The sequence below is a fragment of the Periplaneta americana genome, chromosome 7 (assembly GCF_040183065.1).
Source record: "Periplaneta americana isolate PAMFEO1 chromosome 7, P.americana_PAMFEO1_priV1, whole genome shotgun sequence".
Lineage (NCBI taxonomy): Eukaryota > Metazoa > Arthropoda > Insecta > Blattodea > Blattidae > Periplaneta > Periplaneta americana.
In genome coordinates, this window is record NC_091123.1 from 186,990,249 (window position 1) to 187,016,372 (window position 26,124).

The window sequence follows — 26,124 nt, forward strand, 5'->3', positions numbered from 1 at the left end:
TTATGATATGATATGATATATGGTATGGTATGGTATGGTATGGAATGGAATGGAATGGTATGATATGATATGATATGATATGATATGATATGATATATGATATATATGATATAGATATGATATGATATGATATATGGTATGATATGATAGGATATATTATATGTTATGATATGGTATGATATATGATATGATATATGATATGATATGATATGATATATGGTATGATATGATAGGATATATTATATGATATGATATGGTATGATATATGATATGATATATGATATATGATATAGATATGATATGATATGATATATGGTATGATATGATATGATATGATATGATTCTGTACTGTACTATTATGGAAGTCACTAGGACCCAGCACTATGGCCTAATAGATCCAGTGGCCTTACTTCACAACCAGGCGTTTTCCCAGCCAACACTTTCTGACTGCATTGAGGTTCGCCGAAAGTGACTCGAACCGAAGCCACCTGCGTGTTAGGCCAAAGGTCTAGGCAAAGATTGCGTAATATAAAATGCAGCCCGCTATACACAGCAAAGGGGAAGGTAGGAGGTGGAGGATATCCGAACTGGTTAACATTGAATGAACAAGTGATGGCTAAGGGGAGGGTGATCATGCCAAACCCTTCCGCCCTGCTTGTGTATTAAGGAGTTGAGTCGCGAGACAAGAAGTGTCGGCCACTGATGTAGATCATTCAGTGTCAATTCTAAATACTAGAAGAAACCTTTTTTTCTTTACAAATCCTTCGTCAGACGGATGCTCTGAGTTCTTTCACCTGGAAAAGTAAGTATTTAACACTTGACAGCGAAGTTAAAACTAATCAAACATTAAAAAGACTAATATTGACTCAGGAGCTTAAGTCTGCGCTGAGTTGAAAACAATGAAGCAGCGCTTGCAGACAGGAGAAGTGAATACAGTGAGAATGATTTTAGAAAAGTAACATTAGAGGAGAATTAATTAGAAACCACAAAGCTGTCGCGTTCACTGTAACTTTGCCGGTGACATATGAAACAAGTTCAGTGTCGTCTGATAAATTGAGGTTACTGCATACACTAGCGTCGTGCATTACAGGCGCTGTGTTCGGTTCAAGTTTGAAGAGTACGGTGAAGTTCCATATTCGCCGATGTTCGCTTCACAGGAGGACGTCTGTCGTGTTTGTTTCAACTCGTTATAAAAATAGAGAGATAGAGTACAGTGGTGTTGTAATTCCGCATTCAGTGTTGTAATTCCGCATTCAGTGCTGTTGTAATTCCGCATTCAGTGGTGTTGTAATTCCGCATTCAGTGGTGTTGTAATTCCGCATTCAGTGGCGTTGTAATTCCGCATTCAGTAGTGTTGTAATTCCGCATTCAGTGGTGTTGTAATTCCGCATTCAGTGGTGTTGTAATTCCGCATTCAGTGGTGTTGTAATTCCGCATTCAGTGGTGTTGTAATTCCGCATTCAGTAGTGTTGTAATTCCGCATTCAGTGGTGTTGTAATTCCGCATTCTGTGGTGTTGTAATTCCGCAAGAACAATGTTGTAAATACCTAGGAGTGTATTTAAACTCCAAACTTTCTTGGGGAGAGCATGTTGATAATGTTACGGGTAAAGCATGGAGGGCACTTCACTTTATTATGAGAATTTCGAGAAAGGCTAGCCCCAAATCGAGGGAAATAGCATATCTAACGTTAGTGCGACCGTTAATGGAATACGGAACTACATGTTGGGATCCCTATAGAATATATCACGTAAATTCCTTAGAAAGAATCCAGTATATGGCAGCTAAATTTGTTAAAGGTAAAAGAGAAGATGGAAACGATACGATAAAAGAACTTAAATGGGAAACTTTGGAAAACAGACGTAGGAAAACTAGAATAACATCATTGTATAGAGCACATCTAGGTCAGAAAACATGGGTAGACATAACGGCTCGGTTAGAAAAGCCAACGTACTATGGTAGGAATGATCATAATTTTAAAATCAAATGTAGGAAACAGAAAACGGATGTAGGTAAATTCTCATTTTTAAATAGAACTATAAATGATTGGAATGACCTACCTGCAGCGGTCTTTGAGGGCTGTCCTTCCTTAAGGAGATTCAAGAATAACTTAAAAAGTTGTGTATAAAGTGCAAATTAAAATTAAGGTGACATTTAACATTTAATTTTTAAGGTGACATGTATTTATCTAGCCTGACGAGTTTACTTCCTTGGTTTGAATTGTAAATTATTTAAAAATAGCGTGTAAGAGGGCCTTAGACTAGAAATGTTTGGTTTAAATGTAGTTCTGTTTATAAGTATGCATAAGGATGTAATTATTTGTCTTATTTGAACTGTTGTATCAGTGAAGCGAGGTGAGTCAGTGAAGTTATGGTTTTACAGTGCAGTGAACAGTTCCGATCAGTGATAATTTATAGCGTCAATGAAATGTGTTCCATAGTGTCAGTGAAATGTGTTACAGAGTGTCAGTGAAATGTGTGCTAAAGTGTCAGTGAAATGCGTCATAGTACCACTACAGGGAGTGAGATGAGAGTAAAGTGAAAGACTATTGAAACTTATGTAGGACCTATACATAATTTTGTAGGTTGTATTGTAAAATTAGGTATTTTATTTATGTTTTATTATTATTGTGTTAAATTGTATTGTGTATTCTTATTGTATTGTGTATAAAATTGTATATGTGTTGTAAAATTGTATTGTGTATTGTAAATTGTATTGTGTATTGTTTATCATATTATTGTGTATTGTTTATATTGTGTATACCACTGCCACCGGGTGCTTGCCCACTTGCAGTGTAAATAAATACATAGTCGTACTAACAACTGTGTCTCGATCAGGCTAACTGAGTAGTTTGTTTAAAATTCTATCGTTGAATTAAGCTTCACGAAACATCGGAAAATTGACGCGTGGGGGTTATAGCAAGAGAGAATCTCTCTTCGGTGGGCCTCAGCCACTCATGCCTGGGTTACGTTTCAGTCAGAGCAAGCTTGGCGGGACTTACTTTACAATTGATTTATAATGAGTGCAAGGTTTTTACATTGCAAGTATAATCATTACAGTTACAACTGGAATAAACATTTTAGTTGCTTAATTTGTCTTGGAATTTGTAGCTTAAAAGAGTTTTGTGAAATTTAATCGATTAATCTAATCGATTAATCGATCAATTTCTGTCGTAAGATTAATCCATCAAAAATATTTAATCGAATAATCGAGTCGATTAAAATTAATCGGTTATAGTTTATATTAAATTATTATTTTGTTAATACAAATTCATACTAAAAATTCCGACAATATTTCTCTCTCGGAAATTGCTTACTTAAAAGCACAATAGTACTATTATTTTCAACTGTAAACCAGGTAGCGTAGGGAAAATCTTTGCACAAACACTTCAGAAAGAGATGGAGATATGAGGACAGTGACTGAGTCCACCTCTATTGAAAGTTGAAACACAATCCTTATTAAGTTTTATGGTTCTCCAAGAAAACTTCCACCTTGTTGTCAGCTCATCTTCCTAGCATATGAAATACATACTTTTCTGGGATTCGTCCCCCTCATCCCTTATACAATAGCCATGTCTACACTGTGTGCAAGTGAGAGCGTAACTATCTTCTTCTCTTTCTAAAATCTGGTAATTCGATTACAATAGGGGCCAGTCTTCTGTTTCGACCGCTGTACTTTTGCAGTTGTAGTTTCTGTCCTGAGTTTATGAAGGTTGTGTATTTAGTTTGATAAAGAACAAAAATCAGTTTTCTGTGGTTTGTGAAAAGTGTAAACTCCATTATTTCATATGAAAATTTGAGAGGTAAACTCGGTGAAACTTTTGGATTTAAATTGAACGATCGTGGAGAAGTGCTTGACAGAAAAAAAAAAGGTTTTTCGTGTTTAATGATGCAGGAAACATTGTTACTAAACGTAGAGCGGCACTTAATTCGGAGCACGTGAATGCACTCACATGTTTAAAATCATGGATGAAGCAATATTAACTAGGTGAGTCTTCATACATTTTGACATTTATGTTAGTCCCAAAAATTCCCGGAGAAATTGACACAATAAATTATAAGCCTCATAATAAATATGTTAGTAAATAATTTAAGTAGTTATTTTGTAATATAACGATACTATATATATAGATATACAACATTTAATTCTTATGTTTATCACCGAACACAAGTTAAATTTAACAATAATTGTGTATTAAAGTATATTAAAACGATTTTTTAAATCGATAAAAACTCGATTAACCGATTAAATTCAAATAGTTAATCCATTAAATATTTTGATCGATCAATAGCACTACTTAAAAGACATCTATGGGGCAGGAATTTCTGCAGTCCACCTTCGTTTCCATTATGTCCATGTCACAATTTGATATTTCCTATTAGCATTTGTGTAAAATGTTTGTTAGAGTGTTGCACAACACATGATGAATATGCGTATGGCTTCTTTCTTACGTACATACTTTTATGGGTGTGTGAGGTTTGAGGTTTGATTATTAGAGTAATGAAATTCTCTCCGCTCTCTCTTTCCCGGTAATAGTGAGGGGTAAGCGAATTCAAGGCAATGAATCACCATGACGCCAGAAAAATGTTCGTCTAGTCCAGGCATGTCAATTGATGCCCACAGGAGCAAGCGCGCGCTTTAGAGCCCAGGAGAGCCTGAGCTCTTTACAGCGGAAAGGAAAGAGACAGACGAAAGAGGTGGTATATGCCGCTTGGTCGATCTATATTCAGGGATGGCCAGTACTGATTAAACATAAAGGGAAGAGAACTTATTAAAACTGAATCCATGTTAATTTTTAGATTTGTTTGAGAAGTATAAGTGCATTATAAGAATGTAAGTTTTAATTTTAATGCTCATTTTTCACAAGTTTGATTTTTTATTCAAAAGAAATAGTTTCTCAACTTTTTTTTTTATAGAAAAGTGAAATTTTCAGGTATAGGCCTATATATTTACTAGCCTTACAGAATGTTTTCGTAAATCTAATATACCGTATATACGTATTACTGAAGATAGTGTATTGAAAATTTTGAAAATATTCGCATGGAAATTGTTTGTAAGGAAATGAATTAACAAAGCAACTACTGTTACATCATAAGCAAAAGATACATGCCTATGTGTTGTATAGCTTCAGCAGATTTCGAGAAAATAATTTAATATTCTGACGATAGGAAGTTGCTTACCTATATCACCTTAAAAGCATAATGCGATAAGAGTTTTGTTATGGAATGTTAGTTACACTTAAAACAGATACAGTACCTAGGTAACTTTGCTTTGTACTGTAATATTGTTTTGATTAGTTTATTGATTATTTTTATAAGGCTGAAGGTATCATCAATATCAATTCCAACTTATCATGTCATACTCAATCTCTTTCTTTGGAATATCACTTTCTTTATGAATGATGTGTTTCATCCACTTAATACAGTATAATATTATACTACTATGGAATTTAAGTGAATATTCCTTCTTAACTCTCTATTATGTTATTAAGATTTAAAACACAAGTGCAATATTAAGAAATCAGTTTTAGTACTTTTGTTTTACAGACAATATAGATAATATCAAACAGAAAGAAGCCATATAAAAATAACGACATAAAATTTCACGTTCCGTTTGAAGTTTGTGCACCACTGTTTTCTTAATCCAGCAGGCTGCTTATTCATATACACAACCCTTTCTCTTTCCATACTTAGCGCTTGATGCCCGCGCACGACGTCAAGGTCAGAAAAATGCGCTTGCTTTGACATCACTGGTCTAGTGGAAGAGTATCTTTCAACATAATGATTTTCTTACCCAGCGTATTGAAAGAAAAAATATACTAGCTGCAGAAACAATATACACTGAAAGCTGGAAATGTTTGTGTTCTTGTCTACCCCTGGTCACAGCACTATATTTGAAGAAAAGCTCAGATTCTTGTCTGTAAACAAGTTGAATTTGGTAGGACAGCACTTGAAGTACACACGTGTACATCCTGTCTGTCCTTCATGAAGTGCACGACCTGCATAGTTTATTGTTCATAACCTTCTTGAGTTGGAGGACAGAGCTGTCACTCGAGCGGGGGTCATCTGTGCTTTATTGTTAGTCAGTTGTCTTATTTCATGGCTGTGACTTACCTTTCGTTTCTCAGAGGAATATCAATGGAGTCAAATTTAAATAAGAGAAAGTAAATACAGAACACGTACTTTTGAGACAATGTGCAGCGAAACTCACAAATTTATTATGTCTTAGTTCCGACTCCATGAGTGATTTATGACCATGGCCTGTATCACTAGTAATAATGAAATTTTGAAGGAAAAAGTGGTGGTATTTGTGGTATTTCATGTAATGGCTCTTAAATTCAAAGTGGGCAAGAAGTATCCGACAAATTTTACGCGGCGTCACTTCCAGGATGATGTTCTTTTACTTTCTACAAATCTACGACATGGGTCAACAGTTTCATTTTCTCCCTAGAAAAGCAATGTTAAGAATTTTATGCCCATGAAAATCTAACGCTGTTGAGCAAGTTTTTGGGTTCAAACCTCGGATTCTACAGCTGCATGGTAAACACGTGACCACCGAGGACTAAGCACATTGGTCTAACCCTTTCAGATGTCGAAAAGTAATCCTGTATAATATCTATTCTAAGAGACACGTTGAGACAATGGAACCAGACATGACCTACCTTAATGCATAATTTGGTCAACGAATACAATGGCTGTGCTTCTGCTAAATATATGGCAACAGGTTTTCCTTGTCCCTCACTGATAAAGTAGCTGCAAAGAAAATAAAAAATGTTTTGTACCAGTATTATATATAATGTTACACTATGTAATATAATAGCCCGTACTTACTTACTTACTTATTGGCTTTTAAGGAACCCGGAGGTTCATTGCCGCCCTCACATGCCCGCCACTGGTCCCTATCCTGAACAAGATTAATCCAGTCTCTATCATCATATCCCATCTCCCTCAAATCCATTTTAAGATTATCTTCCCATCTACGTCTCGGCCTCCCCAAAAGTCTTTTTCCATCAGGCCTCCCAACTAACACTCTATATGCATTTCTGAATTCGCCCATACGTGCTACATGCCCTGCCCATCTCAAACGTCTGGACTTAATGTTTCTAATTACGTCAGGTGAAGAATACAATGCGTGCAGTTCTGTGTTGTGTAACTTTCTCCATTCTCCTGTAACTTCATCCCTCTTAGCCCCAAATATTTTCCTAAGAACCTTATTCCCAAACACTCTTAACCTATATTCCTCTCTCAAAGTGAGATTCCAAGTTTCACAACCATAAAGAACAACCGGTAATATAACTGTTTTATAAATTCTAACTTTCAGATTTTTTGACAGGAGACTAGATGATAAAAGCTTCTCAACCGAATAATAACAGGCATTTCCCATATTTATTCTGTGTTTAATTTCCTCCCGAGTACCATTTATATTTGTTACTGTTGCTCCAAGATATTTGAACTTCTCCACCTCTTCGAAAGATAAATTTCCAATTTTTATATTTCCATTTCGTACAATATTCCCGTCACGAGACATAATAATATACTTAGTCTTTTCGGGATTTACTTCCAAACCTATCTCTTTACTTGCTTCCAGTAAAATTCCCGTGTTTTCCCTAATCGTTTGTGGATTTTCTCCTAACATATTCACGTCATCCGCATAGACAAGTAGGTGATGTAACCCGTTCAATTACAAACCCTCTCTGTTATCCTGGGCTTTCCTAATGGCATACTCTAGAGCAAAGTTAAAAAGTAAAGGTGATAGTGCTTTAGCCCACAGTGAATTGGAAACGCATCTGACAGAAACTGATATATTATATTATATTATATTATATTATATTATATTATATTATATTATATTATATTATATTATATTATATTATATTATATTATATTATATTATTATATTATATTATAAAAGAATAAATTCAAGAACGTATAGCTACAACTTTTGTCTAAAAGCGATCGTGTGTTGTATAAACACTTATCGAGAGTGGACTTCGCAGAGTGGATCTCTGATTCAGTTGTTAAAAATGGATGCTGAGAAATGGAAGATCCGAGTCGGACGAGAATTGTGCCTGACCTGGATGTCGCGAGCTCGAAGACAGGCTTCATATCCCTCTGCCCACGTTGGACTCGTTGGAGCTGCTGTCAACGTTCCCGGATAATAGATAATGCATTTCCCCCGTATTCAACCATTGGAAAATCGATTCTGTGAGGGGTCGAGTGCGTGGAAAATGTACTAACTTAGTTTCGTATTCTAGCATAATGTTGTGATGCGTCCTTATTTTTGAAACGCACGTGACAGTTCCCATCAAAGTAAAGGGCCGGCGGAATCACAATGAGGTAATTGCCAGTAGATTCTCTTCCAGGTCCGCACTCGTTAATAATGTATGCCTGCACCCTCCGCTACAGCCTGATCATCAAGTCGCTTCACAATACGAACAGATGCAACTGATTAATAGGGACCGGATTTTTATGTAATTACATATTATATTCCTTTCCACCTAACCGTATATAAATAACAAATCTTTGCGAATATTATAATTGCCATTAATACAGGGACATCATTTTATTTTTACTAGCATTTTTAATATTAACCTGGCTTACCTCTAGAGAACCGGAAACACCGTTCGCTACCTCCTTCCACAACTGGAGTTCGATGATACCGGCGTAAAACACAAACAAATCACTTTACTAGGTACAGGAGGGAAGAAAAGTACTTCATCCATTTACGTAAACGCGATTCTGAGTTCGATAATTTTCATTAGGTTTTTGTTTAATCAAAATGCAGTACTGTATTAAGAATAAGTGTTTTTACTCACGAATTGAGCTATCCATGCGAACGTATTCATTATGCAGTGTATATTATACTGTCTACAGCACATTAGCGTACAATATAGAGAATGAAGTTCAATTGAAAAATAATTATAATAATATGGATATTTAAACACATTTTTGAAAATAGTGGCCGTTCATTTCGATACAGGCTTCAGTTCTTTTGTGCATATTATCGCACTATAGACTATTGCATCTAATTCCAATTACCAGTTTCGTCCTTCATACTAGTAACTCATGTTGAAATAATTCTATACCTACTCTATAAAAGAGTACCTTACGTACTGTAAATTCAATCTTCACTTCTGCCCGACCCGCACAGATAAAATTACTCAGACATACTATCTACTGTCCGTCCAAGTGGTTATGTCGCAGGATCGTAGAAAGGAGGGAAATCACGTGGCAGTTAATTACTTAACGATGCCCTTTTATTTAAGTTATTTTAAACGTTGTATAATATTACGTAAACGTCCAATTCCTAACAGAAATTAATGTTTTCAGAAAAGAGCTAAGACAGCCCTGCTTTTACAGAGGGGCTTGCAGAAGCAGGTGGGGGAATTCGGGATGCGACGTAGGCAAACGGACGACAGTACCTGTGCGAAAATGTGATTCAATATTGAAAGTTCTTTCGTCACTGGAAAACGCGAATATATTTCTGGAACGTACTATACTCACTAACTCAGTGCTGTTTACTATATGCGGCCTTGATTCTGTCTGGAGAACAATTGAAACTTCATTAGTAGAAGGGGTGGGAGTGAAGTACATTCAAAAACTCAGGTACAATAAAAATTGAAGTAAAAATAAAATGATGTCCCTGTATATTAAAATTTGATACTACATATTTTTACATATTTACCCCACATTACATATTGTGACTTGGTATTACATAAATCTACATATTTAGGGGTTTTATTCATTTTTACTTCTCTAAAAAAAAAAAAAAAAAAAAACACTTCTGCTGGAAAAGTTTACAATTTGAAATACACAGATTTAAAAACCCTTTTTACCTACCAAAGAAGGTATATATTTCGGGACGAAACATAACGTCCTTAGTTCCAGGATGTAATAGAGGCACTCACCGCATACTATAAATATGAGTGAACAAAAGGAAACCTTTCTCATACAACTACCACAGTCTACTATATACAGTCGCGAAACTTGGGGTGTTTTTTTGCAAATCTCGTGATAAAGCGCTCCAAGCGGTTAGCTACTAGAAACAATAGACTGTCCATGGTCGACTTTGGACTGTGTCGTATTTCTATCGAGTGCTAGCTCGTTGCATATTTCACATTGATGCTTGTGAAATGTTCGTTATTGGTTGTAATGAAAATGTTAATGGCTAAAATACAATAATTGGAATAATAATATGGGACAAGGAGGAGACATTTGTAGTGCTATAAATTGTAGCAACAGTAAGAGAAAGAGGCCAGAGTTATCCTTTGTCCGATTTCCGAAAGATTCAGAAAGGTTTCTGGGTTTCCACAAGAATGTTGTGCAGAAACAAAACTGTTAATTTGAAGTTCTTTGTGACTGTTAGAATACATTATATCCTTAAATTTCACAATGAAATGTTTCAGTCTAACCGAAAGAACATTAGATACCGGTTAAAATTCTGTCACTTAGGCTGCTAAATTTCCAGAGAAATAAAGGTTAGGTCTACTTTTTTTTTCAGAGGATATATTTTTAATTGTAGCTATTAATTTTATTATTATTTTTGTGTGTTATTTTACTAAAGACGTAGAAAAATTAAGTTTGTTTTAATGAAATTTATTGATCACGTTTTATTTTCAATTCTGGTGGGATTATTATTGCTTAGGCCTACTTTTTTCAAAGGATATGTTTTTAATTATAGCTGTTAATTTTGTTGTTATTTTTATTTGTTGCTTTACTAGAGACGTAGAAAAAGTCTGTTACAATAAAATTTATTGATCACGTTTTATTTCCAATTCTGGTGTGATTATTATTGCTTAACCTCATCCCACTTTGTTAACTACGTAAGCCTACACTACAAGTACCGGTACACGTAAGTTACTCCATTAATTCATATTTCCATTATTATTGTTGTAAAGGGAAATGCAAATTAATATTTATTGGTTTCATAGTTAATTATCGCTATAATCTTGAATGAGTGAAGCGATTATAGTAAATTTCAGTTCGTTTTCCACAAACAAAAATTATATTAACCTATTTCTTGCAGTTATCTTCGAGTTTATGGTGGAATTTAATATACTTCATTAAAATAATAAATTAACTTTATGCATTTAATATTTCAATAATGGAAGGAAGGTGTTAATTTTTCCAAAAGAATACAACGAAAGTGTAACATATTTTGTCTTACGATGTTAGGGTGACGTATATGCGTCCGTTGATGTGACATATTAATGAATTAAATACTATTATAGTCACAATCATGCCATGGTATGAAAGAAAAATTTCACAACCTCGAGCGGGAATCGAACCTGCGACTTCCTGTCGTCTGCTAGGAGAGAGATCTGCGGTGATGAGGCGACAGTAGCGATCCTAGTGGTGGGCAACTACCCATGTTTGCATTTTTACTACATATTGAGTTTCGCGACTGTATATAGTAGACTGTGCAACTACTTTGTATTATAAAAATCACTCAGAAAGTAGCGTTGCCTTCATGCGGTGAAGTGGGACGAGGACGACATGATTTGTCTCGAACTATAATTGTACTGTTGCCAGTAACTTGTTGAAAGTGAATAGAGAAGCATAGCCTACAGAGAGTAGAAATCAATGTGCTGATTATAGTAAAAAAAACCTGATATTATTAAATGTAGAGTCGTAAAAGCAAATATGGCTAATTTCATGGAGCGAGTAAAATTCTTGTTAAGTGTTCTGTGCTCTTCTATAAAATCATGCGAAAAATCTAAATCATCACCGTACACAGGTTGTTGAAATGAAGGGATGTGTTTGTTGTACATGTAATCAGTTGAATTGGATTTTAGGACACCAATGTATTGAGATCTACTGTACTTTGTATGGCAACATCATGTTCAGTATTACTTCATAGCTATGTAAACTTTCTTTTTAATATTTGACATGATTTTTTTAATGTTGTTTTGGATGATTAATAGTATCACTAGTCATATTTTACTATAGTTAATGTCCACACCTGTGGAGTAACGGTCAGCGCGTCTGGCCGCGAAACCAGGTGGCCCGGGTTCGAATCCCGGTCGGGGCAAGTTACCTGGTTGAGGTTTTTTCCGGGGTTTTCCCTCAACCCAATACGAGCAAATGCTGGGTAACTTTCGGTGCTGGACCCCGGACTCATTTCACCGGCATTATCACCTTCATTTCATTCAGACGCTAAATAACCTAGATGTTGATAAAGCGTCGTAAAATAACCCAATAAAATAAATAAGAACTATAGTTATGTCATTTCCAAATGTAAAACAAAGTTTTTGTAATTGATTTTAGATGATATCTGTTATATCTCGTACCTGAAGATGCCCTACAAAGGGCGAAAACGTTAGTATTAAAACTAAATAAGATGTAACATATCAGTGTTTTTCTTTCATATGTAATCAATGCTTAAGCCATAAGACGGAATAAATAAATAATTATATTTTGATATACTACTAGGTTCAAAAAGTTCCCGGAATTTTACTACCATTTTTCGTAATAATATATAACAAGGGATATTATACATTTGTTTTGTTGGTAACATTCATGATGTCATTTCCTTAAAGTTTGTTGATAATGGCAATTATTGGTTTTGAGTTGTAGGCAATTGTTTATCATAGTGTTTCGTTTGTTCGTCGCATTTTGTAATTATGTCCACAGAGCAAAGTACAAACATCAAGTTCTGTGTTTTGCTGGGGACATGATCAGTATGGCTGATGAAGATGGTGATTTCTTAAACAAAATGAAACTGGTGCTACTTGTACGACCCAGTCCCTAAACGACAGTCATCTGAGTGGAAATCGAAAACATCTCCTCGGAAGCAAAAATTTCCTAGGGACACTTCCAAATGCAAAGTTATTTTAAATGTTATGTTTTATTTAACGACGCTCGCAACTGCAGAGGTTATATCAGCATCGCCGGATGTGCCGGAATTTTGTCCCGCAGGAGTTCTTTTTCATGCCAGTAAATCTACTGACATGAGCCTGTCGCATTTAAGCACACTTAATGCAAAGTTATGTTGGAAGTTTTCTTCGACTCTCAGGGTCTCATGCACCATGAGTTCATTCCAGAAGGTCGTACTGTAACGAAAGAATTGTACGTAGAAACCCTCCGTCGCCTCTGGGACGCAGTGAGAAGGAAACGTCCAGAAAAGTGGGTAGAAAACAACTGGTTCCTTATGCATGACAATGCACCTGCTCATCGCGCAATTATTGTAAAGAATTTTCTTGCCAGGCACAACATAACTGCTTTGGATCACCCACCATACTCTCCTGATCTCTCACCACCTGATTACTTTCTGTTTCCCCGTCTGAAAAGTCATCTGAAAGGACGGAGATTCAATGCTGAAGAGGTTATCGCAAACGCGACGAGAGCACTAAGACGGGTTTCACAAAATGGCTTCCAGGCCTGCTTCCAGGAACTCTACACGCGTTGGCAAAAGTGTGTTGTTGCGGAAGGCAACTATTTTGAAGGGAATGCTGTAGAATAGTGTTTAAGGTACGTTGTTTCTATGATACTAGCAAATTCCGGGAACTTTTTGAACCTAGTATGTATGTTATTAACACGAGGCTTAGCTGACTATTTCTCAACATGAATTGTAAAAAATATAAAATCACGTCACAAATCAATAGTCGGAAGCACAGATGGTGGCTGTATAAACGACGCGCAATAGTAAATGAAAAAGAAGTCTCAGACTATAATTTTCTTTTAATGTTGTTTACCAATGTGCGCTATGAATTTTATTGCTTTCATACCTAGTTATAAAATAACGTTACGTGACATATACAGGGACATCATTTTATTTTTACTAACATTTCTAATATTAACCTGGCTATACCTTTGGATCAACGCCGTTTGTTACCCCCTTCCACGACTGGAGTTCGATGATACTGGCGTCATATACAAATAAATCACTTTACTAGGTATAGGAGGGAAGAAAAGTAGTTCATCCATTTACGTAAAGTAGGAAATATAGCGATTTTGAGTTTGGTAATTTTCATTAGGTTTTTGTTTAATCAAAATACAGTACAGTATTAACAATGAGTGTTTTTACTCACGAACTGAGCTGTCCATGTGGACGTATTCATTATGCAGTGTATATTATACTGTCTACAGCACATTAGCGTACAATATAGAGAATGAAGTGAAATTGAAAAATAATCATAATATGGGTATTTAAACATATTTTTTAAAATGGTGGCCGTTCATTTCGATACAGGCTTCAGTTCTAATGTGCATATTATCGCACTATAGACTATTGTACGTAATTCCAATAACCAGGTTCGTTCTTCGTATTAGTAACTCATGTTGAAATAATTCTGTACCTACTCTATAAAAGAGTACCTTACGTACTGTAAATTCAATATTCATTTCTGCCCGATCCGAAAAGATAAAATTACTCTGACATACACTCTGAGTGGTTATGTCGTAGGGTCGTAGAAAGGGAGGAAATCACGTGACAATTGCTTAACGAGGCCCTTTTATTTAAGTTATTTTAAACAGTTGTATAATATTACGTAGACTTTCAAATTAATGTTCTCAGAAAAGAACTAGGACAGCCCAGCCACTAGCTGGCGAATAAAAGCTGATGGGGGAAACCGGGATACGACCTGTGCGAAAATGATTCAATATTGAAAGCACTTTCGTCATTGGAAAACGCGAACATATTTTTGAAACGTACTGTTTACTATGACCGTATGGCTATTACGACTGTATATGGGGTCTTGGATCTGTGTGGAGGACGGTTGAACTTCATTAGTAGAAGGGGTGGGAGTGAAGTACATTAAAAAACTCAGGTACAATAAAAATTGAAGTAAAAATAAAATGATGTCCCTGTATTATTAAGAAATAGCTGTTGCGATGCTGCAGTAGAAGATGCTGGCCGGGGTCAGGAAGCAAGCCCCTCTGTCCAGGCCGGCAGTCCAGTCGTGACTCTTCTTGATCCCCGATTCTTCCGCTTGTCATGAGCCGCCAAGATGATGAACATTGAAGTTCCGGCTATAAAATTCTCCTTTCCTTTGTGCGATCTGCAGGAACTAAAACGAACCGATTCACTCGCAATGGTTTAGCAATTTCCAATCACTTTGAGAATCAATTTGTTCAGCTTTCAATTGAATACGATCATGTTGTTACGGCGTGCGTTCTTGAGTTTTGCTCAAATTGAGTAATACTTACTGTATGTCACTGGAAAGTTTCAGATGGTACAATCCATGCGAAATATTTGGACTCTCTTTGTTTTCCGATGTTTTAAATAGGTATCGATTGCAGAAGAGTTAATAGGGATAACGTTTTAAAAAGCCAAGGCAACTTTTATACAGGGACATCATTTTAATTTTACTTCAATTTTTATTGTACCTGAGTTCTTCAATGTACTTCACTCCCACCCCTTCTACTAATGAAGTTCCAACTGTCCTCCACACAGAACCAAGGCCGCATATAGTAAGCATTAGTGAGTTAGTGAGTATAGTACGTTCCAGAAATATGTTCGCATTTTCCAGTGACGAAAGATCTTTCAATATTGAATCACATTTTCGCCGCATCCCGATTTACCCCACCTGCTTCTGCTCGCTCCTCTGTAAAAGCTGGGCTGTCTTAGCTCTTTTCTGAAAACAATAATTTCTCTTAGGAATTGGACGTTTACGTAATATTATACAACGTTTAAAATAACTTAAATAAAAAAGCCTCGTTAAATAGTTAACTGTCACGTGATTTCCTCCCTTTCTACGACCCTACGACATAACCACTTGGACGGACAGTAGATAGTATGTCTGAGTAATTTTATCTTTTTGGATCGGGCAGAAGTGAAGATTGAATTTACAGTACGTAAGGTACTCTTTTATAGAGTAGGTACAGAATTATTTCAACATGAGGTACTGATACGAAGTACGAACCTGGTAATTGGGATTAGGTACAATAGTCTATAGTGAGATAATATGCACATGAGAACTGAAGCCTGTATCGAAATGAACGGCCACCATTTTCAAAAATGTGTTTAAATATCCATATTATGATTATTTTTCAGTTTAACTTCATTCTCTATATTGTACGCTAATGTGCTGTAGACAGTATAATATACACTGCATAATGAATACGTCCACATGGACAGCTCAGTTCTTGAATAAAAACACTTATTGTTAATACTGTACTGTATTTTGATTTAAAAAAACCTAATGAAAATTATCAAACTCAAAATCGTGATATTTCCTAGTTTACATAAATGGATGAACTACTTTTCTTCCCTCCTATACCTAGTAAAGTGATTTGTTTGTATATTACGCCAGTATCATCGAACTCCAGTCGTGGAAGGGGGTAGCAAACGGTGTTTCCGGTTCTTACTCGTTGATTCAAAGGTATAGCCAGGTTAATATTAGAAATGTTACTAAAAATAAAATGATGTCCCTGTATATCTGCAATTGAGACAGACTTTGCAGAGCTGACAAGTTCCAGGCAATATAAGGCATCACATTAATAACCTCATGATAAATCTAGAAAACTGTTCTGTATGCAGTTACTAGATATGATAATTATCCGTCATCAATATGATTATGAATATGGTCGTATTAGACGTAATGTTTTGCTGTACATGTCACGAATGTAAAATGATAAGACTGAATAATCTACGAGAAGAGTCTACGATAGCTTGCAATAATCTTATTCCTAATGGACGTGATCCAAGTGATGCAGTGACGATAGAAATAATGATTGTGATTGTAATGATGGTGATAAATAATGATGATGGTGGCGACGATGGTAGAATGCTTAACGTTCAGAATTCTCATTTTGACTATCCATCTTCAACGGAACTGTTACCTCAAGCAACTGATAATGTTATCTCTTATGATATTTTATGCTCGACCATGCCGAAATGTAGTAATTATACACCTGGTAGCAGACATTTAATGCATGTCATTAAAGTACACCTACTCATTAAAGTACAGGTCTTCAGCCAATGATAACTCAGCTTACATGTGTTCAGCCAATGACAAGTCAACTTTGTACCGTTATAAAACCGCAAGTATCGATTATTCTCGGATATGCAATCGAGAGATAATTAGCGAAAAGTCACGGAGGCTGGAAATCCAATACTGTCGCAGAAGGTTATGTTCTTTTACTATAATAATTAGCGTTAATTGTAAATAATATTCAAATAAATTCAATTTGTCATCCCGTTTTTCAATGCCGAATTCAATAATCAAGGTTATAATATTATAATATTATCAAATTTAACGGGACTACGTCAAGGTCAATAACATTATAGTTCCTAGGAAAAAAAAAACAATACTTTCGCGTCTGCGCACATCTCACAATTCACGACCTAGAACAAGGTCACTTCCGATCTTGTCAGATACAAATAAAATGTATACATCTGAATACCGGTAATTTCAAGTTAGAAATATGGTCGAGCATAAAAAGTCGTATGAATCTCGCCTATAATGGTAATTAAGGAGCTCGTATGAAAATTATGAAACTCGCTTGCGCTCGTTTCATTAAACCATCCATACTCGCTTCTTAATTACTATCATTATAGGCTCGTTGTATAATGTACTATTAATACACTCGAACACTATGGAAACTACTATTTCTATATTCGCTTTCATTACACAAACATAACCCTCATCTCAAGCAAGGACCGTTGACAACAAATAAATAAATTCTTTAACGATTTATAGTATTGTTTTCATAACTCGGATTTTATGGAAACTTTTATTTGCGTTTATTACGCAAACATGAGTTTCATCTTAAGCAAGGAGTGTTGACAACAGACCAAAAAAAAAAAAAAAAGAGAGGTTTCTTTAAAAATTTCACGACAGATAAGAAAAGACATTTCTTTCAAAATTTACGCGGAAGGAAGTTTGTGTTTATTCTATAGAAACGTTCATTAAAAACTTCATTTAATGACGTCATTGTGGTGTGAGACGTTCATGGTGGTCCAGTGATCGCCAAAAGCTGTGTCGCTACACATGCCCCTTTCTCTACCCAAGCGTAACGATGACATCAAACCCCCACCCTCTGCCTACCCCCTTCACTTCGTTAGAAGTAAGCAGATAGGTATCAGCAGCGGACGTACAGTACACTTGTAATAGGCCTACTGTAAGTGTGTCGGTACTGTGTTTCGAAACGTCTCTTTCGGAACAGGGAACTAATAAGCAAAAACGCAAATTTCAAGAAGATGGGAGAAACACTTTTCTTTCGTCCTCATGGGTAAAGTGTGAGGTGCTTAATTTATTGCAAAATGTGACATGGAGTACATAGAGTGTGAGGGGTATAAGTGCCGTCCTTTTCACAGTCGTCGGGGACGGTCTATAGGGTCAAAAATGGCCGTACAATATAGGGTCAAAACTCGATAGTTTTTCCACAAAAATATTTCTTTCCTTATTTTATTTACATCAGTAGATACATCTAGCAAAGAGTTAATATTAGTTTAAATATATACAGGGACATCATTTTATTTTTACTAACATTTTTAATATTAACTTGCCTATACCTCTGGATCAACACCGTTTGCTACCCCCTTCCACGACTGGAGTTCGATGATACTGGCGTAATATACAAACAAATCACTTTACTAGGTATAGGAGGGAAGAAAAGTAGTTCATCCATTTACGTAAACTAGGAAATATTGCGCTTTTGAGTTTAATCATTTTCATTAGGTTTTTGTTTAATCAAAATACAGTACTGTATTAACAATGAGTGTTTTTACTCACGAACTGAGCTGTCCATGTGGACGTATTCATTATGCAGTGTATATTATACTGTCTACAGCACATTAGCGTACAATATAGAGAATGAAGTTAAATTGAAAAATAATGATAATATGGATATTTAAACACATTTTTTAAAATGGTGGACGTTTATTTCGATATAGTCTTCAGTTATTTTGTGCATATTATCGCACTATAGACTATTGTACCTAATTTCAAGGACCAGTTTCGTCCTTCGTACTATTAACTCATGTTGAAATAATTCTGTACCTACTTTATAAAAGAGTACCTTACGTACTGTAAATTCAATCTTCACTTCTGCCAGATCCGAAAAGATAAAATTACTCAGACATACAGTACTATCTACTGTCCGTCCAAGGGGTTTTGTCGTAGTGTCGTAGAAAGGGGGGAAATCACGTGACAGTTAATTAGGCCTACATAATGAGGCTCTTTCATTTAAATTATTTTAAACAGTTGTATAATATTACGTAGACGTCCAATTCCTAACAGAAATTAAAGTTTTCAGAAAAGAGCTAAGACAGCCCAACCACTAGCTGGCGAATAAAAGCTGGTGGGGGAAACCGGGATACGACGTAGGCAAATCGACGACAGTACCTGTCCGAAAATGATTCAATATTGAAAGCTCTTCCGTCACTGGAAAACGCGAACATATTTTTGGAACGTACTGTTTACTATGACCTTAAGGCTACTATGACTGTATATGCGGTGTTGGATCTGTGTGGAGGACGGTTGAAGTTCATTAGTAGAAGGGGTGGGAGTGAAGTACATTCAAAAACTCAGGTACAATAAAAGTTGAAGTAAAAATAAAATGATGTCCCTGTATTTGTATATTCTATTACGTTTTCGTGAAATTAAACTTCCCGTGTCTCAGAAAATTCGCTGTGAGAACTGAAGCTATGTTTGATTCAACATACATATGTCAACAATTTTTTTTCTAAAATGAACACTACAAAGTCATGTGAAAGATCTCGCTTAACAGATGAGAGTCTTCATGCTCAAATTACGGTGGTTGCTTGTGATGAAACTCCTGATTTCAAATGTTTGCTGACGTAAAGTACGTGTTTTCTATCATCACGAATAAGAAAACACATTTTGTTTTGATAATTATACAATAATGATGAACAGCAAGGAAAAGAGTTAACATTGATTAAGTGTATGTAACTAGTGAGTAGAAGAATATTACTTTGCTTTTATTTTCCGGTCACAGTCCTTCTCTGCACTGCATTACCTGTAGCTATACCCATTCCACTCAACTCTCTGCGACAGTGGTGTGCGGGTTGCATTTCTATTACGTCACCATTTCGTGGTGTTTAGCAACCACTAGGTAAGCTATCATCTGTGTATGTATGTTTGAAGGTGTTTTAGTTGTGTGTGGAATTGTGTTTAGCGTTTCGTATCTCCTACTACAGAGTTCCGGAAAAGAATGATATATCGATGTGGGTTGCATATATTTGAATCGTCAAATAAGTTACCTTAGGAAGAGCCGTCCTTATATTATGTCAAACTATTTTTGGCAGCCACGTTCGTTGTTATCGATCTTCAGTTCTACCAACATCGTCACTATTAGTGCTTATGCAAAATGCATTTAACTTGTAAGTCTCCATGACAATTTAATAGTAATATGCGTTACAAGAGCGGTATGTTGAAATTTTCATGTTCGAGGAAAAGTTTGAAAAAGCGAAACGTAGTTGAGTTTTTTTAATTTCCGAGAATTGAAAGAAAACACACCGCTCGTGTATCGTACATTATTTTGTGCGAAGATCGTTTATTACATACCTGAAAGAGGAATTTCTAATTAGTTGCAATGAAATCTCCATCTTGGTTTCTGTTCAATGACGGTAAATTTGTAAAACAAAAATATCTATCTTCAATATTGTTGCTTTAAAATGTTTTCTGTGTTTACTATACTCCAGCAGGCCGTGATATACGTCTGTCTTTCCCCCCCCCCCCCAGTCTATAAATGCGAACTTAAAACAAACGGTAAGGTTATGTAATGATTTATTTTACATTTTAATATTTTAACAATATTATTTATATAACATATTGCAGTAATAACATCGGCATCTGGAGTCTTGTTGATTTTTTCACGGCTTCCTTAATGTTACTTGTATCACGAAGGCAGTAACTTTAGTGGAGTTGTAGAGTTTACTTAATTTTTGCAAATATTTAAAAACAATAATTAACAGTGCAATTTAGGTGAAATTGCAGTGGTAAGTTTCCAGTTTATAATTATTACTATATTGAACGTCTCTAAAAATAATATGTTAGAAGCCTAAAGCAGTAAAATCAATATGTCACTTAAGCGGTTAGAAGAGGGAAATTGTTATGTGAGTTAGGTTGGGAATACTGAATGTGGAATTTTAGACTTACCGCGGATTGGTTTTGTGCGGAAACCAAACAAATACGCACGATCTCGTACAAATGTTCTTTGTCTGTTGTATGGGATTTTGTAGATTTGAATGCATATTTGAATAGATAGATAAAATAAATTAATAAATGACAGGGTATGCTAACATTCAATCCTGTCAAATTTTGTGTTTCACTCTTTTAATTACTAAATGATAATAAAAATGCTTTTGAAGATGTAGTCAGGAACACATCACAGAACTGACATTTCCACAGAGTTGTTGCTCAGGCATAATATGGTTTAATCACAATTGTCCAAACATTAATTAAACTATAAAATGATGGTTGTCTTTGTTTAGTAGGTAAAATTCTATAATTTCCAGTCACTTGCACAATGAATTTCAAGGACATGTTTCGGCCAATTTCGTGATTTCTAGCCTTATACGATATATAGTAAATTTCAGATGTGAATAGAGAAACCGTCAACATTGGTGTCGTGACCTTCACAGTGTTCCAGCGCTCTGATTGGCTAGTTGGCAGGGAAGAGATGTCCGAGCTGACTTCATTCTGCTCGTAACAGCGATACACAATTTTGCTCTGTGTTTGTGGACTCAAATCGTGCTGAGGTTTTTACATCGCATTTACCGTACAACAGCGGTGGCGAAAATGTGATCGTGCGCCGAGCCACTGTGTAACCTGCAACGTGCATAGCACCTATGGAGGGAGGCGGACACCCGAAGGGGAAGTGAAGTAACTGTCTGACTTATTAACGGATTTTCATTTTCCTTACGTCAAGCACTTGAATATAATTTTATACAGTACAAGGCTACAAACTAATGTTTAGTACGTGTAACGAAGAAAGAAATGAATAAGAAAACATAGGACACATTATCACAACCTAAAATTAACTGTCTTCAGAATGTCTCTGCGACAGAGTTTCAAAATCAGGAATTATGTCACTTACTGCCAGTCGTAGTTGATCACGAAGGTATTTGTCTGTCAGTCGTGATCTAAATTTGGTTTTTACTATTTTAATTGTTGAAAATAATTTTTCACAAACGTAAGTTGTAGCGAACATGGCTTCAACAGAGCAAGCGAAAGAACGAAGCTTCGGATATTTATTTTTTGGCAAAGATTTGAAAGTTCAACATTTGTCAAGTCCTTACATCTAGCTTTCATTTAACATCACATAGTAAATCAGTGAGTTCAAATTGGAGAGCTAACCGCATTATTCGTACATCTGCTGAAAAAGGGTCGACGTACAGTGATGATGATGACGATGATGATGATGATAAATGATGATAATAACAACAATAACACTTCACCTTTTAATGTTTCATGAGTAACATGTAGTATAATGCCGTTTTATGTTATACAACAGTTTTCCTCGTAATACTTGTGAACAAATCATACATTTAATATTCTCATCATATTGACAGCAAAAAATGCGTCCCCCCATCCTACTTGGAACTTTCGTACATGGTTTCGAGAGAGACATATGCCATTCGCAGGTCAGAGACAAATAAAAATGGAACGGAGTTTGACTCCAGTGAGTGAGAGGGTGGGGGTTGGCGGAGGTTAGAAGCAAGCAAAATGCACAGCTATCACTGCGAGACACAATGTCTCGCGAGTCACGTTCTCGCCACGGCTGCCGTACAACATAACTGCAATTAGCATGTATTCCTAATTACATGAACGATATCTGGTGAACAACGTTTCTCTTCTGTTTGGGCGTCCTCTATTCACATCTAAAACATAAGATAGTACAGTTGTTTGATCATCCCAGGTATGTTCACTATTTTCTCAGACACCCTGTATACTATAAATTTCGTATATATCAATATTACTACGAATATGATTTACAGTGAGTGATATGAGGGTAGAGGAAAAATGAACCCTTTGAGTGACTGTGTGTCACAGGGTCAATGAAATCAGAGCGGCACGCACGCAAGTTGTGGGCCGCCGTGTGCTTTTTAAGCACGCCATGGCGGTCTCTTCTGTACAATATTTGATCATTCCTATTCATGATGTCGCTTCGCCCGCCCGCCAGCCGCTCTGTCTCGCTATTGTTGGAGCCTGCACAGCCTGTGCCAAAAATTGGACGAGTAATTTATTCTACACCGGCCCTGACCTATAACTTGTGTCTCCCCGATGATCTCAGTGTACGTGGCAGACAAAAAGTGAATGAGGCAACCATATTTTATCTCAAGAGAATTTCATTATAATTTAGATCATTGCTGCAGTGTTGTCATAATTGCAATAGTCAACATATGTTTGGACCTTTAGGTCTGTTCCCTTTTCATTATGAAGTAACGTTAGAAAGGACTTCTTGGAAATGTGATCTGCAAACAAAGAGAAAGATCCAGACCTGTGGAAAGAAGATTTACCAATTCTAACAGAGTCCGATGGATTTGTAGTCCGAAACATTATTACTTGACGAACAGCTAAGGACAAGAGTAACCGTAATAATAACAATAATAATAATAATAATAATAATAAATAACCATCGTGACTTCAGTGTTTACATTACTAACCGTTGGATCCTAGGTGCGCAGCTTCAAATCCTGCCAGTGCTGCATTGGAGATAAATCGCTCGCTTCAACTCGGTAGAATGTCGCACGCTCGAGCGAGATAAGATCGGTCGTGATACGCTCGTAATAAATAAAAGCACAGTACAAGGTCATCTCACCGACATGTCTTATCTTGTATGGAAGGCGACAGATAAGATACACATATGTTTTGCTCACACGGTAAAAATAAGGCTTTATTTTCTGCGTTTATGACAAATGTTTAATGGAACAGTCAATGGAACGTACCAAAACAGGAACATGAAGTTATAAATAAAATAGTATGAAAAACTTCGATATACAGTTATTATCTCTAATTAATAATTATTCAATATTTGATTTACCACATATATAATATGATAAGTCCATACATAATGTTCCGCCTATATACTGCGACAATGTAGAAACGTTTTACAAAATATTATTGATATAGCAGTAGATTAATAACAATATTAGTACAGAGATAACGTCACAGAAAATATAATAAAACGAATAATCATGCTGCACAACTGTTGCAGACGCAAAGATTGATTCACTAATTATTATTATTATTATTATTATTATTATTATTATTGTTATTATTATTATTATTATTATTATTATTATTATTATTACTACTAGAAAACTTGATGCAGTTCTTGCATTATCGTGATTGTGTTCTCCGTTTATAATAATTACATTTACATCCAATAACATCTATCAGATGTGGCAAAAACAAAATCACTCCTGTGTGGAAAAAAAGAACATTTACCTACAACATTTATATTACATTTTAAAGCAAGTTTTGTAGTTGTACTATGGAGAGGTTAGTTACACACTGCAAAGTTTTGAAATGATAAACATCTATGATGTTACTACACAGTTCATCACTGTAACAAGAACGAATGTCTAACGCTCGGCTTATACCGTTCGAGGATTTATCGCTCGCGACAATTTTACCCATCATGCATGTGCGCTACCTATCGGATTATGCTATGAACTACTTGGCGCTCGAGCGAAAACATCCGATGCAGACCTCTATAAGTGGATGGTACAATATTCAAATATTCAGCATAACTTCCTCTGGTACGTAAGTAAAGCTATGCGTTTCATATCTTAAAGGGTGAAGGATGAGATTTCAATTTGCTACAATTTTTTAAATATAGACCACCTACTCTAGACAGCAACGCATATTATAAGTTCCATCATCCATAGTTTAATAGTTTTTGGTTATTCAAATATAAAAATGCATATTTTCAAAAAAGTATCGCATTGTAAAGATTTAAATCTGCCTGACTTTTTTTTTACTACACCATCTATGGAATGTGTACCAAAAATGAAGGATAAAAACTTACAAATTTAAATCTAGGAATAGAGAAAAAGTTTTACATTCTTGAAATTTCTAAATTCATTCTTTCAGGGCCAACTTAGTAAGTTTTATTTTTAATTAAAAGGTATTTACTCTATCATGTCGTTTTTGTTAACCACAGTTTATAGAATACTTAAATTTAATATTTCTAGCATCAGAATTGTGAGAGCCTTTACTTAGAACATGAAAAATAACAAGTGTGAGAAAACACATTTTAAAGTTCGCATGCAATTCAAATAGTGGGATTTAAAGAACGCAACCAATTAAATTCGACGTAATTTTTTTACTTTTTCAACAGTCACAGTGCACTGAAACTTGGCCAACATACAAATCGAGATTACTGATTGCAATTTCTGATCGAAAATGATCTAAATTTCACCCGTATTTTCCTCGTACCGATTTAAGCGTATGAAAAAATCATTATAAATTTCCTGATATTTAAATCACTGATGTACAATAAATTTGCAGTCTTAATAAAATTATATGTAGCCTAATTTTTTTATTGGTATGATGGATCATTTAAAAATATTTTAAGGTCTGAGACATAACTGTTAGATTCATTCATTGTTTCTTGCCCTAGGACAGGTTTTTCACTGCAAATCCAGCATTCTCCAACCAACTCTTACATAGGCCTATGTAGTTTTTTCTTTACTTCTATTAAACACTATGTGAATACATTTTAAAATTTGCACATTCGAGTATGGATGCACCCATCTCAAAAATGAATTATGTAAGAAGTTTGATTTTTTACTGGTAGTTTTTAGTACGACAGTTCCTAAAGTAAACTATTATAACAGTGTTCCTGTGATTAGTGATAATAAAATATTTTTTTTATTTGATTATAATTTCTAACTGCAATTAAAATTATCGTTCTCTGTGAAAATTCTTAGTTCTTATATCAGTGTCATAGTAGGCTAGTTTATTTTAACGTATTTGCGTTCAGAAAGTCTACACAGAATTGCAGTTTTTTAAATATAATTTAATTTTTATGTGCTTGTAGTATAGGCAAAGTTAAGATTATTTAAAAAAATAGTATTAGTGAGTAATGAAAAAAAAGACTATACATATAAAAATTATAAATTACTTCTTAAAATATTCCTAATTTATTTATTGTGAGGCTTTAAAATTACATCAAATTATGGCCGAAACGTTTTCTGCATTTGAAGTTTTA

At 35.3% G+C, this 26,124-nt stretch overlaps 1 long non-coding RNA gene across 2 annotated transcripts in view; it reads left to right on the forward strand.

Annotated features, from left to right (window-relative positions):
- Nucleotides 1–26,124, forward strand: part of LOC138703840 (uncharacterized) — a 742,347-nt gene that overhangs the window by 336,890 nt on the left and 379,333 nt on the right. The window lies entirely within an intron of this gene.